Genomic DNA, 14,724 nt, shown 5'->3' on the forward strand with positions numbered 1-14,724 from the left:
TCTCAATGAGATATATTAGCATATATGAAGAACCCCAAAATCTCATAGAGAAGGGATGTATCGTACGTAAGAGGTCGGGTCGTTGTGCTCTAAAAGCTGCAGTTACAAATGAGCGATTTTAATTATACTATTGCAGGTAAATCGGCATATGTTCAGCATCCTTAGGTAAAGCAAATTGTGTTAATCTAGGTGCACTGCTAGGGAACCTGAGAACAAGGGCTAAAATCCTCTTTAGTCCTATCTTTACTCATAATACAAAAATCGCTGCAATTGCATAAAAGTACAGGAAGCATATAATTAGAAGTATTTATTACTTTACTAGGAATTGCAAAGAAACTATAGAGAAGTACTTTGGTTCGTTTCTGTGGGAATTTACAGGTAGTGAGAGTGCTCGTTTATCACACTAAACAAACGCGCTATCTTTAAGCTTTAACGCGCTACCTTTACATGAAGTTAAAACGGTAATTTTTTGTCCAGCAGTGCACTTCATTGCCAAAAGTCATTGGGAATGCAGCGGAGAGTGAAAAAGACACGGTATAAGAAGTCAATTAAATGCTCTCATTACCTATGTTTTGTTGTCTAGCGTCACAGTAGAGGTACCACTGCTCTTCGGTGGATCTTCAATTCAGCTGAGCTAGCTTATGGACCAGACGAGATTTCTGCTCCCTCGAGAACTACGTCTCCAATGTCCCCTGACAGCCGGGCTCAAAATTTCTGTACGTGTGTTTTCGTTGAAAGCATATGTAGTATAATCGTTCTTCAATGTTCGGTGCATAAGAGGTATAACCTCAGAGTAACATAGTAAACGTAAAGAGTGGTTACTCCCATAGGCACCTGCCGCCGACTTTGGCTCTCAGTGCACCTAGCGGATAAAAGCTACCAGCCATCCTTTGATGAGAACTTTGTAAGGTACATCATTGTAGAATTTGTCATCTGGTAGTGTGAATGACACAAAGAATGTGAGCAACTCTACAGTGCATCATTAAGCTGGAATTTGCAATCTCCAAACTAATAAGTTGAAGAGCACAGTTCGTTTTTTTTGCGATGTATAGTACACTGTTCGGTGCCTGTCAAAAGCCATTTACCTTAATCATGTTATTTCACACTGGCATGCAAACTGGAATTTGGAATACAAAGAGGTCATGCATCAACTATCACACATGCCAAAAAAAAAATACTGTGCTTCTATAATTCAGCAGAAGCAAAACCACATTATTTTGTCTGTGAATGCCAATAGAAAGCCACGCTATTTCATATGGTTGTCCATACTTGCCAAGTTCATCATTTTGACACCTTCTTGAAAATATCTTTTGCAAACAGATTCAACCACCTTTCAAAAGCTGAAACTAAGATTGGAAAGCCCTCGCTTGCTGAGTGATCTGCGCTACCTTTCACCTGGAGCACAGACGTACTAATTAGAGTCGTTCAACAGCTTGTTGATTTGCCTTGCCCCTAAATCTGTGGCTTACTCAGTAGATGGCACGAACGTAAGGTAAACTGCCTAAATTTGGTGATATGAAAATGCATACCAGCTTCCACATTTCTTTCCAGGACTCAACTAGCTGTGCTTCCCTATAATGAGAACGCTACAAGACTGCAGGCTTCCGCCAAGAAAGGAGCGCTACGATGGAAAGTAAAGCTCAGCAAAGCGAGGAGGGCCACTTCACCGTCACCTCTTGCAAGACACTGCCAACCTATGGTACTGAAACAAAGTTCGTTCCTTCAGAAATTTACTAGGCTCGTTGCTAATGTTTACCACACTTGAAGAATGCATATAACATCTGCTTCGGTAATATCTTTGTTGTGGTAGCCACCCCACAAAGAGCCATGCTGTGACATAATTAATTTAGTTATGTATTTATCTGTTTATTTATAGGCTACATTCACAAGCTCATCCTAGCAGTGATGACGAGATGTGAGGCCAGCTCATACCGGAGCAGCTTTACCAGCAGCTCTTCTGGGCCATACCTGCACATGACAGACGCATATAGAATACCAGCCGAGGAGGAACTCATTGCTACACGAGAGCCGACATTTTCTGCTACAGCTCACGAATTTCTAAGAAAATCGTTGCCTTGTTAAATTTTGTCGGAACAGCACCTGCCTATATTAACAGCATCGTTATGTACACATAGCCTGCTCTCCCCCTCACTTGATAATGGGAGGAGGAGGAGGAAAATAAGCTGGTGCACTGAGTAAGGGGGATTGAGAATGTTGAAGCAAAGTGGAAGAAGGAGAAAAAGAAAAGAGGGGCTGATGACGGTGGTAAGTTGTCTGACTGAGAAAACATAAAGGTAATGATACCGGTATATCCGGTACCGCATACCGCACCGCATATCGCACCGGTACCGCATATATCCCAAACGTGCAGCTGCTATGAACGACCATTAATGATCAATGATGGCCACGGTTAACGGTCACTTATATGACTGTAGGCACGATTTTTCTCTTGGCGACAGTCATTATTCATCCAGTTTCGGCAGACAAAACTTTGTGTCATTATTGCCCACCACACGCGTGTGGAGTTTTCCTTGAACACCCTTTAAAATATTTCTTGCCTTTCAGCTTCCGCGAGAAAACTTCATATGCATGCTGCACAACGTTGCCGTGCGTTTTGTTGCAAAGTACTGCGTGTTTGCAAGCGACTTTTCGAGCTGTTGGAGCCTCGGGCATAGTCAGTATTTTATTTCCGGGGATCGAGGCGTGTCCTACCACATGTATGCACGTTCGCGCGTGTGTTTGTATATGGCATGTGTATATCCACATGGCAAAATAAAAATTTAGGTCCGTTGGAACGCTACCCCCTTCCGCTTACGCGAATGGTTCGAGCACAGCCTGCATTGAAACGTGCCATCTTGTTGAGCGCTTCCGAACAATTGCCGCATGTTGCTAGCGAGCAGCAGACAAAAAAGCGAATGGAACACCACGCGTGATTTTCCTCCTGCGCGCGCTAGGAGTGGCGTCACATCACAGCTGGGACATAATGCAGGACCTATGCGCAACTCTGCGCCCTTCGGGAGGTTATACAGGGACACTAGCCGGGAGAGCCCTTCGTCCTGCTATAGATAGTAAAAATTGGCTGGCCACGATAAAGCTGACTAGGCGAAAGCTAGGACTAATGTATGTGGATTGCGCCAGGAAATATGAGAAAGCAGAAAATATACTACGTGGACAGTCTCGCTTGTCTTCAGTAAAGCAACCACTTGTGCATATATATATATATATATATATATATATATATATATATATTTATATATATATATATATATATATATATATATATATATGCACAGGACATCTTGCACATCCGAAGGTCACTTGCGGCGGCTATCCTGATCACATTCTGCCACGGTACGTGTACCGCGGCGCTAAAGCTATCCTCTTCATAGCACATCAAGAACTGAAGATAGACAGAACGGATCAAGTTCTCAACATTTGAGACTTTCTTGGCCTTTGTTTGTTTTAAAAGAACACAGAACAGTGCTGCGCAAAGAAGAAGCTCTTCTTCAGAGAGTCCTGCACGCCTCCACCATACAAAGCGTGATGTCTACGTTCAGAAAGAAAAATGGACATGGCAAAAATTATCCTTAAAGCTGCACCGGATAAGTCATAGTTGCGTGCTATGGTAACGGTCATGGCTACGAGGAAAATGGAGATAGACGAGAGCTCCGGCTTTCTTCCGCGAGTGCATCGTCGGTGATTGGCCAAACCGATTTACCGCTGAGTGCGTACAGCAGATGAAATAATGAATCACGTAAAATACCAAAAGGAGGGGTGTCATGGTACTCATGAACCACTCTGATTGCCCGAAAGAGAATATGGTGTTTATACGGGGTGATTCAGCTAACTTGGGCGAAGTATTAAAGAAACAAACATAGGCTCTACGCGTGAAGAATTGGTTCAGCACTGTTGTGAGCAGCATGGAGCACGTCATGATATTTTTACCCATGCGCCGAGCTGGGTAATTAAGAAAAATTACTGAAATAACATTTTTAATGGCAACTCTAGCGAAAAATCTTTATTAAGGAAGTTGTAGGGCTTGTGCAGAAACGTCGCTTTATTTCATCTTTACTAAGATAACTACATTGTTCATTTTTTTTTTGCAGCCTTTCTTTAAAGTGCGCGATATTTCAAAAATAGCACGTGACTGCCGGCTAACGCAACGGGTTTTGAGTGGTTGCAAAAACAAGTTGAACGATTTAGCAGGAGCTGCTCACCACACATCGATCGGCTGCGGGACTGCGCATGCGTTAACCAACGAAAGCGGCGTACAATGTTAAGAAAAAAATTCTCCAACGAAAAATTGGCTGCCGCATGCGACTGCGATATGGGACCGAAAGCAGCATTTGACGCAGCGCAGGCATTTCTTTTTGGAACCAATTGAGAAACGCGGTAGAGGGACTGACGCAGATATTGTGTATAAAGACGGAGATAAAAAACCACGCTCGATCCTGCCACATATCGTATTCGCACGTGGCAGCGGCAATTTCGTTGTAGAATCTTTTTTCCTAGAACTGTCCGCCCCTTTTGTCACTTAACGTGACATCAATCTCTGTGCGCGGAACAGCTTTTGCAAATCCGTTCAACATACATTGGCCGGCACTAAAAGCGTGACAAGACAGCCGGCAGTGACGTGGAATTCTTAGAATTTCGCCGTTTTTAAAGAAAGGCTGGAAAAAAATTAAACACGGCAGTTATTTTAGCATAGACTACATATTCCGATGTCTCTGAGCAAGCGCTACAACTTCCGCATTGAAGATTTTTCGCTAGAGTTACTAGTTAAAAAGCTAATTAAGCAACGTTTTTTAAATACCAAGCTTGGTGGTCTAAAAAAAATTGAAGGATGTGCTTCATATAGCTCATAAAAATACTGCAGCAATTTCACGCGCGTACAGCATGTTTATCTTTTTTAATACTTGGCCCAAGTTAGCATAAACGCCATGTACATGATCAGCAAACAATATGGTAGATGTGGCGTTACGTTAAGACTGAGGACTAAAATACGATCTTCCAACTGTAGATGTTGTATAAGAAAGCAATATACGGCACCGAATTTACAGATATGGCGCTATTCTTACGTTTCCCAATGCTTTGGGAAACGTAATAGCGAAACTGCAATGAAATAGAAGTGAGTGGAGTGCCAGTGCTTCCAGTGGCATTGAAGAGATGCCTCCAATGGTGCCTACATATGAATATATGATCGTCAGCTCCCTGATGGCAGCAAATGCAGCCGTTGAATTATAACTGTGGAGCAACAAGATATAGACCCCGCGACTACGCCGACACTATGCCTAGCGGCGCCAAAGTTTGACCGCACAATGTCATTAAATTTTGGAGTTTAGACTTCCTCCCTAAAATCATGATATCCTGCATATATATATATATATATATATATATATATATATATATATATGTATATATATATATATATAGCACGTGGTAGTGACGGTGAAGACCGCAGCAAAACTGTGCATGGCGACGCTAAGTGTTTTATTAGGTGAACCTGTGCCATCTAAGCAGGCTACACTCAAAGCACAACGATTGCGGCGAATACAGTGGGCGATCCTGGAAAACTTGATTTGCCGGTCAAGTGGGTCAGCTTTTCTACACGAGCCATCGAACGTTCTAGAGAAATCGCTGGTGCCCGCGTGTCGTCCAGGAAGTGCTATATCATTCGTGTCACGCAAACACGAAATCAGATTACACAAGGCTCGTTGTCTACAGACCGCGGATAGAACCACTGATAACATTGTAGAAACTTCCGACACACGCAGGCATGTCCCGTGCTGAGCGATAACATTTGTTAGGCGTTGAAAAACGCTCCACCCAAAAAGATAAACCAGTTCACGTGTCAATCAATATATATATATATATATATATATATATATATACGTGTTTCAGGAGTTCCGAATGAAAAACGTCTCTACGATGCAACGGGAACGATTTGGGAACCGTTTAGGAGGAAAGCATGCGTAAATTAAGAGCGATAGGGCACGTTTTATGCTTATGGCAGATTTTGAAGTGAGCTTCTTGAGTGATAATAATACGCATAGATAAGCATATGTTGACCATTTTGAGCGGAAAGAAATAGTGTCATTGTGGGTGCGCTGGCAATCAACGTTACAGGAAGGGCCACATTCCTTTCGCCTAATTTTTACGCCCGCTAGACAACGCATTACTTTTGACGAAACTATGATGAGGCAAATGATTGTTGCAATATATTATTGCTATGTAAGGAAGAAGAAGTGCGCCGTGCCGAGTTCCGCAGCCGGATCGCCAGCGCTACTGAAGTGGGGCTCGGGCTAGACGCTGTTCCTGGTTTTGTACCGGCTAAGCCTACGCTGTTGCGTATTCTTGTCCACGTCCTTCGTGTCGTCCACAGCCGTGTCGGACTTCTTTGCCATAATTGGTGGATGTTTGCTGGGTCTCCTGCAATCCTGGAAATGCGCAGCCGGACTCTACCTGCCATCATGACCACCGAAAGCGCCACGAGCTTACCACCACCTGCTCCCCAGTCTACCGTATGCCCCGGCACGTTCCGCCAGCGGGACCCTCCTTTCTTTAGCGGCACTGACGACCATGACGTTCATGACTGGCTCTCATCATATGAACGCGTCAGTCGGAACAACAAATGGGATGACATCACGAAATTGACCACCGTCCCTTTCTACCTCACCGGAATTGCCCACTTGTGGTTTCGGAACCACGAAAGCGAAGTTCCAAGCTGGACGGTGTTCAAGACAAAGTTCAGCGAGGTCTTCGGCCGCCCTGCTGTGCAAAAGCTTCGTGCCGAACAGCGTCTGCAGTCGCGCTCTCAGCAGCCTGGTGAGAACTTTACCAGCTACATCGAAGATGTCATCGATCTCTGTAAACGCGTCGATGCATCCATGACTGAGGGCAATAAAATCAAGCATATCATGAAGGGTATCGACGAGGACGCGTTTCAGATGCTCATTTCAAAGAGCCCATCTACTGTTGCCCAAGTTATTGAACTGTGCCAAAGCTATGACGAGCTCCGCCGGCAACGCCTCCTCACTCGCCGTCCTGTTCCCCATCAGGAATCGTTGTCCGACTTGACCTCTCCTTTTCCAGATGCCACCCTCCTCTCGCAAATCAAGGCTTTCGTCCGGGAAGAAGTTGCTCGCCAGCTCTCCCTGATCTCCAACCCACCAGAGTCAAGTTCGTCCCTTAGCCCAACCCTACGACACGTTATAGAAGAACAAGCGTCCGAGATACTTCCTCTGGAACGGGCGCCTCAACTCACCGCCCCTTTGACTTACGCCGACGCCGTCGCACGACAACGACCACAACCACCGACCTTCCGGGCTTCGCCTCCGATGCCTAGCCCTGTTTTTACGCCCACGCCGCCACGACCTCCAGCCCATCGAGTGATTAATCCCTGGCGCACACTGGACAATCGGCCCATCTGCTATTCGTGTGGTATTCCCGGGCACGTCGCACGCCTGTGCCGCCGCCATCCACTTCATCCACGTGATGACCCACGCACAGCCGCGTACGACCATCCGTCGTCTTACGCATCAGACCGCGATTTACCCTTTCCCCGCCCAAGCCTTCGCCCAGTTTCCGACCGCCGTTCTCCTTCTCCTCGTTGTCGCTCGCTCTCCCCGATGCGTCGCCGTCCCTCTACCGCTGACACGGAAAACTAAGTGGCGCAGTTCCCGAGGCAAGAACTGCGTCATCGTCACAACGCTCCAGCCCTCTTCTTTCGCCGCCCAATGTTATTGATGTCGCTGTTGAAGGAGTCTCTGTGCTTGCCCTCATTGACACCGGTGCCGCCATATCTGTAATTGCCGAAAAACTATGCCGCTCAATACGAAAAGTCACGACGCCTTTCTTCGGTCCTTTACTCCGCACGGCCACAGCACAGCACGTCCAGCCGGTGGCTACGTGCACCGCCAGACTTGAAATTCAAGGAGTGCTCTACACAGTCGAGTTCGTCGTTCTTCCCCACTGTTCCCACGATATTATTTTAGGTTGGGACTTTCTTTCCCGTCACCAAGCTGTTATTGATTGCTCCCGTGCGGAAGTCGCTTTCTCTTCGCTTGGCAATGCCATATCCGATGACGTTTCGCTTTCCTGCACCAAGTTGTCCCTCACTGACGACATCCATATACCTCCGCACGCATCCGTTCTGGCACCTCCATCCTGTTCCGTTGCCTCCGACTCTACCGTACTCTTCACGCCTTCCACTGCTTTCGTTCCCCGCCACCTCTCACCACTCCCAACTGCGTTACTTAGACTTCAAGCTGGTGCTACTCACCTTCCTATACACAACCACTTCCCATTCCCGATTGCGTTGCTTCGCGGGGAGTCTCTCGGCTCTGTGGAGCCTTACGACACCATTACCACGTCGGAACTTCCTGTTGGGTCGTCAGGGGTCAACACCCTCTACTGTAGTCCCGTACCTGCCACATCACCTGAAGACGTTTTCAGCCACGTCATCGACAACGCCTTAAGCCCCATGCAACGCCATGACCTTCTCCGTCTCCTCGAGAAATTTCGCCCTGCTTTTGACAGCCATAGCACTTCTCTGGGCCGAACGACGACTGTATGTCACCGTATTGACACCGGTTCTCACTCACCGCTACGGCAGCGACCCTACCGCGTCTCGTCGACAGAACGACGCGTCATTGATGAGCAAGTAGGTGACATGCTAAAGCGTGGTGTCATTGAACCGTCCGACAGCCCATGGGCATCGCCAGTTGTTTTAGTTAAAAAGAAGGATGGCTCGATCCGCTTTTGCGTGGATTACCGTCGCCTAAACAAAATAACCCGAAAGGATGTTTATCCATTGCCGCGGATCGACGACGCCCTCGACAGCTTACAAGGTGCAGGGTTCTTTTCCTCCCTCGATCTACGCTCTGGTTATTGGCAGGTGCCTATGGCTGCAGAAGATAAGCCTAAAACTGCTTTCAGCACACCAGATGGCTTATATGAATTTCGTGTGATGCCATTCGGACTTTGTACCGCGCCCGCGACTTTTGAGCGGATGATCGACACTATTCTTCGAGGACTCAAATGGAACACGTGCTTGTGTTATTTGAATGATGTAGTAGTGTTCGCACCAGATTTTCCTACTCACCTTCACCGCTTGGAGCAAGTTTTACGCTGTCTCAGTGACGCTGGCCTCCAACTAAATCTGAAAAAATGTCACTTTGGGGCACGCAAGCTGAGAATTCTCGGACATGTCGTGTCGAAGGACGGCGTTCTCCCTGATGCCGCTAAGCTCCGTGCTGTTAAAGAATTTCCGAAGCCGACGTCTCTAAAAGACTTGCGCAGTTTCATTGGCCTCTGCTCGTACTTCCGCCGCTTTATTCGAAATTTCGCTTCGATTATGGCACCTCTGACAGAGCTTCTTCGGGGAGACCCCAATCTTTCCGCGTGGTCCCCGACTTGCGATGATGCCTTCGCGACGCTACGGCGGCTGCTCACAACACCACCGATACTGCGCCATTTCGATCCAACTGCTCCCACGGAAATCCACACGGATGCTAGCGGTGTTGGTCTTGGCACTGTGCTCGCCCAGTGAAAGCCCGGCTGCCAAGAATATGTTGTTGCTTACGCAAGCCGTACTCTGACGAAAGCTGAAGCGAACTATTCCGTCACGGAAAAAGAATGTCTCGCGATCATCTGGGCCATCACAAAATTTCGCCCATACCTGTACGGCCGGTCCTTCGATGTCGTCACCGATCACCACAATTACAAGGATGCTGCGGATCGGTACGTTATCAGAATCCACTTTATTTCCAACACACTAGTTGGGGGCCCCCAGGCAAAAAGTAAATGTAAGAATCACATTTGCTTTCACATTCTTACAACATGTGCATAGGCACTGCGTTGTATTAGATTGTGCGAATTGATTAAATTCGCACCTACCTCGAGTATGCACGTGTGTGTCCGTGGGTGTATATTGGTTTACAAATTTACGAAACTTTAATTTCAACCTTGTCACAATTGCTCAAAATCAAGATTAAATTTGTCAAAAATTTGTTATGTGAGTGCAAGCTCACACACCTGGCATGAATGTGGCAGCATACATCACGAAACCGTAATTTTTTTTTGTTCAGCCCATTAAGCCTTCAGCCCACGGAAACTTGCAGATTTCAAAGAGCACGCGCGATATGGCGAACAAGTAGTACCTGTGGACTGCACGCATGAAAATTTGTTCCGGAACAGTTTTTTTTTACACGAACCAACGTCCAATGTCTTCCAGTCTTTACTGTAAGCCATGGCTTCTGGGTAGTAGAGCCAACACTATGAGAAAACTGAACTGCGCGCCCGATGGTGGCATCATACTCCCGGTCATACCACACAGCAGCCATATATCTAACCATGAGGCCACAATTGCATGAACGGTTCTATCACGACAGCGCTAACTACCTCTCAGAGTTAGTCGCCGTGAACGTCTCCTTGAAAATAACACGCGCACGCGAGAGCAAACCAACTTTCCAACTTTCCTTCCAACGAAAGACACATAGATGAAATCGGCGAACTTATGGCATTTGATTTACCATTTTAAGGAAGCTTCGCTTCACATATATCCAAGATGCGCGTTGCTTATGCATAGTTTAATATTTATATTCGCCTGTCCTTGTATTAGTAGAGTACCTATAGTGGCAACATTATGGTTATAATAAAATTACTATTTTTTCGAACAGCGCGCAACGATACGTTTGAGAGCAGTCAGGTATGCATAGAAAAAAAGTGTGCCATTTGACTTATATATTGTATTTCTGTACGATATGTGAAAGCAATGTCCTGAGCACGTACAACAAGAAGAAAACAATCAAGAGAAGGATTGATTTGCGAAATGACTGAAACGATCCAATTTTTCCAGTACATTCAAGATGAAATCGCCGTACAGTAAACAAGCATGCGAAGTGCGTGCATAATTAAAGCCGAATCCAATTTAAAGCTGTACAACATTCACATAACACAATGACTTACGTAAATTACAACTGTCGCATTCACTTAGGACTCAGCAAAAGAAATTATTTGGAGCAAAAGAAAAAAATAACCTGTGTTCCCACAGCACGCCATACGGGGACCCTATCAGTACAAGAAGCACTCTAAAGGCTCTCACAAAAGCAACGCCCAGAAAGAACGAAAGGCAGGCGGTTTTGCTTGCCGCAGCAGTTGACATATCAGTCGCTTATTCTGAGCTCAGAAACAGTCGTTGGCTCACTACGCTGAAAGAGCGCCAAGTATACACATCAGAAGGCACTGTGAAACAGAGGTAGGTGGATGTACCCACTATTGTTTCGTTCCACTTTGCGCTACTGTTTCAGCAACAGGGGTATTCCATTGCTAGCGTATATATAAGGAAATCTGTCCTCATGCAGAAACTGTAGTTAATGAAGGAGATTGCAGCCAATGGTTACGTTGGGCATTTCAGCAATGTTCGGACGGTCAATATCTAACAGCACTTGCCAAGGAAAGGGTCTTAGAATTAACAGATTGTCTTTCTAAATTATCATTTGCCTTTGGCCAGTTACATTCCCTAACTATATGGCGAGCGTCAATGTTAGCAGATTTTTGTTTTCTGTTAGAAACAATTCTAGTCTAGGAGTTGTTTCTGGATACGGGTCTGGGGGTTTTATGCCACAGCAGTACTGCTTTCATAAGAAGAAATAAGATATCTTATTACAGTAGTTAATAAAGTGTTGCCGTTTTGCTGGCTAGACATAAATGAATAATGTTCAACTCTACGGAATGCATTTTCAATAAACCCACACCTCAGCTTTTCAAAGAGGGGCATCGAACTACAGCTTGCATATAAAGGCTAATGCGAGTTATACAAGTGTCAAGCTGTCATTTTCCATTGCGATTGGGCCCAATCCGGATTGCGCTCGGCCCGCATGCATGGTCACGTCCCTTTTGATCGCGATCTTGGTCGATCCGAATTGATACAATCGCGATCCGTGCATCGCGATTGCGCCTCTTTAACGAAATTATAGACTGACGGCCATGCATTTTGGAGAGTTGCAGATGATCATTAGACGATAACAGCCTTGAAAATATATATAGTTTCCTGAAAAAAATATTTCAGTGATGCAATTATGACACCATATTAGACAAATTTGATAATTGATTTTGACCCACTTACTACAACGGGTGTGATAGAACTCACTCAAACTTGATCGGGACTGTTGGACCAAGTAGCAGCGTTCGTTATCGATAGCGATCAAGGGTTCCGCCACAAATCGGACCCTCTCGCGATGAAAAACGACAATCTGACACTGCACATAAGCTTAACGCAATAATAAATTTACTTAGCGCAATATACATGAACGTTATACGAAGTAGACTTAACTAACTTCTCAACTTCTCAAATAATAAAATAACATGACAAGCGTCAATGAGAAAATAATTGGAGTATCATGGAAAACATCCGATACCGCTTTCTGTTGCTCAATACGTGTCACATAAAAGTATTTTTTTTCCGAGCAGTTAGAAGCCCCCAAATTCACGCAAAATTGCCATGCGATTGCCCCCTCGAGGCACTTTGCGTGTATTCGCGGGCTTCATTCACGCTTGCAAAAACACACTTTCATGGGGCACGTATTCAGCAACAGAAAGCTGTATCAGGACTTTGTAGTGTTGCTCTACAAATTTTCTCAGTGGCACTTTTAAGCTAATTGTGACATTTGAGATGTTTATAATTTAGCTAACACCAATGATCTGGTTAGATTAGGCGAGAAGAAAACTAATTCGGGTCTCTCTCTCTCTCTCTCTATATATATATATATATATATATATATAGAGAGAGAGAGAGAGAGAGAGAAACGACAAGCAAGTGGGTAAATGTAGGGCCATGATTTTTGTTAGTCACATAATAAGAAGCCAACAGACACTGACACCAAGCACACCCTAGGCGAAATTGTGTTTTTTCAATGAAATAAACAAACGATAAATTACTGGTCACGGAGTTTGTGGGATCGTTCACCAGCTTCGGCAAGTTGTTTCTTTGTGCACTTTTATTTCTGGTGATTTAGCGATTCCTTAGTTCATCTATTGAGCACAAGTAATATCCCCCACGTTAACCTTGGTATCGTGTTTGTTGGCATCTTATGATATATATGTATATATTGTTACGCTCTTAGGTGCATAGTGGGTTCACGCCTCAACAAACAGTATGCGGGGGCACCGAAGGGTGGTGAAGGAGGAAGACGACATGTGGCTGGCTGGCTGAATCTCGACAGGCGCTCACCTTCGAACTCCTTCGATGAACTTAGAGAAGCCCACCTCACAGGTCAATACACGCTATTATCGCAGACGCCGTCAGGACGCCGCCTTCTGGCCCGTCTGCACATAGAACACACGACTCTAACCGAGGAGAGAGTAAGACTCTCTCAGGAATGGCGTTACGCCCTGCACGTAAGACCACTCCCAATTAAGATGTCCAGGGACGACCACGAGGGTAGACGCAGGGCCAGGGCAGAGGCCTTAGCTCACCACTACGGAAGGAAACCCGGGGTATACTACGTGGACGCATCCGGCCCGCACAATGGCGGGTGGTACACGGCGGCAGTGATCCACGAGTCCAAAACGGTGAACGGGCTCACCTTCAAAGCCCGAAGCGTCACTCAAGCAGAGGAAGTCGCCATCGCTTTAGCGGCAACACACTCCGATTCCAAGACAATCATAACCGACTCGCGAGGGGCGTGTCGGAACGTCCAACAGGGCTGGGTCCCGTACCTGGCCTACCGGCTACTGCAAAATAGCTCGTACGTAGGAGATCCATCCCACCGCTTCATAGTCTGGGCTCCGGCCCACTCGGGGCTAGGAGGAAACGAGGCAGCAGATGCAGCCGCCCGCGCGCTCTCTAACCGGGCAACCTCGTCCCCCGCCACCTCTGAAGAAGCAGCGGAAGCCACGCCGACCTACACTTACAAGGAAATAACACAATTATACAAAGATAGACATAAACTGTACCCCTACCCGTGTAAAGGATTAACGAGAGCGGAGGAACGCCTGTTCCTCCGCCTTGTCACGAACACCATGATGTGCCCGGCCTCGCTAAAGCACTTTGACCCTGCCTTCTCCGGGGAGTGCCCGCACTGTGGGGAGAGATCCTCGGACCTCTACCACATGGTGTGGGCGTGCCCCTCCAACCCTGCTTTTACTCCACACCCAAACCCCACCCGGGAGGACTGGGAGGCGACCCTACTCGCCTGTTGCGACCTGAAAGCCCAAAAGGCGATGGTCGAACGAGCTATGGCGGCAGCGGAAGCCACTGGGGTCCCGTACTAGGGACTCCACCTAGTGTTTGTGAGGGGAAAGGCACTAAGCCTGACTCCAGAGAAGCATCCATGTAACTCCCTCTTTTCAGAGGAAATGAACGTTTTCACCACCACCACCTCAGCTGATCAAGGCCATCACTTCTAACTCTACCCGGCTTCAAAGTAACGCCTTTTGTGGGCGCAACAGAGTGGTGGAGGTGCGAGGTGCGGGTGCTGTTGCGCCCACAAAAGGCGTTACTTTGAAGCCGGGTAGAGTTAGAAGTGATGGCCTTGATCAGCTGAGCGCCTGTCGAGATTCAGCCAGCCAGCCACACGTCGTCTTCCTCCTTCACCACCCTTCGGTGCCCCCGCATACTGTTTGTTGAGGCGTGAACCCACTATGCACCTAAGAGCGTAACATTTCCCTCCGCGCAGACGAAGCCCGCCGGGCAAGTCAAACAGGCTGTCGAGAAATAAAGGG

General features: G+C 46.6%; 1 protein-coding gene across 1 annotated transcript in view; it reads left to right on the forward strand.

Moving 5' to 3' along the window:
* The first annotated feature begins 11,176 nt into the window (after positions 1 to 11,176).
* LOC135897211 (sulfotransferase 1C2-like) overlaps positions 11,177 to 14,724 on the forward strand; it is a 56,957-nt gene continuing 53,409 nt past the window's right edge. Inside the window, exon 1 of the mRNA XM_065425794.1 lies at positions 11,177 to 11,257. The gene's annotated coding sequence lies outside the window, so the exon portion shown is untranslated. The remainder of the gene's footprint in view (positions 11,258 to 14,724) is intronic.

Source organism: Dermacentor albipictus, unplaced genomic scaffold (genome assembly GCF_038994185.2).
Source record: "Dermacentor albipictus isolate Rhodes 1998 colony unplaced genomic scaffold, USDA_Dalb.pri_finalv2 scaffold_35, whole genome shotgun sequence".
Taxonomy (NCBI): domain Eukaryota; kingdom Metazoa; phylum Arthropoda; class Arachnida; order Ixodida; family Ixodidae; genus Dermacentor; species Dermacentor albipictus.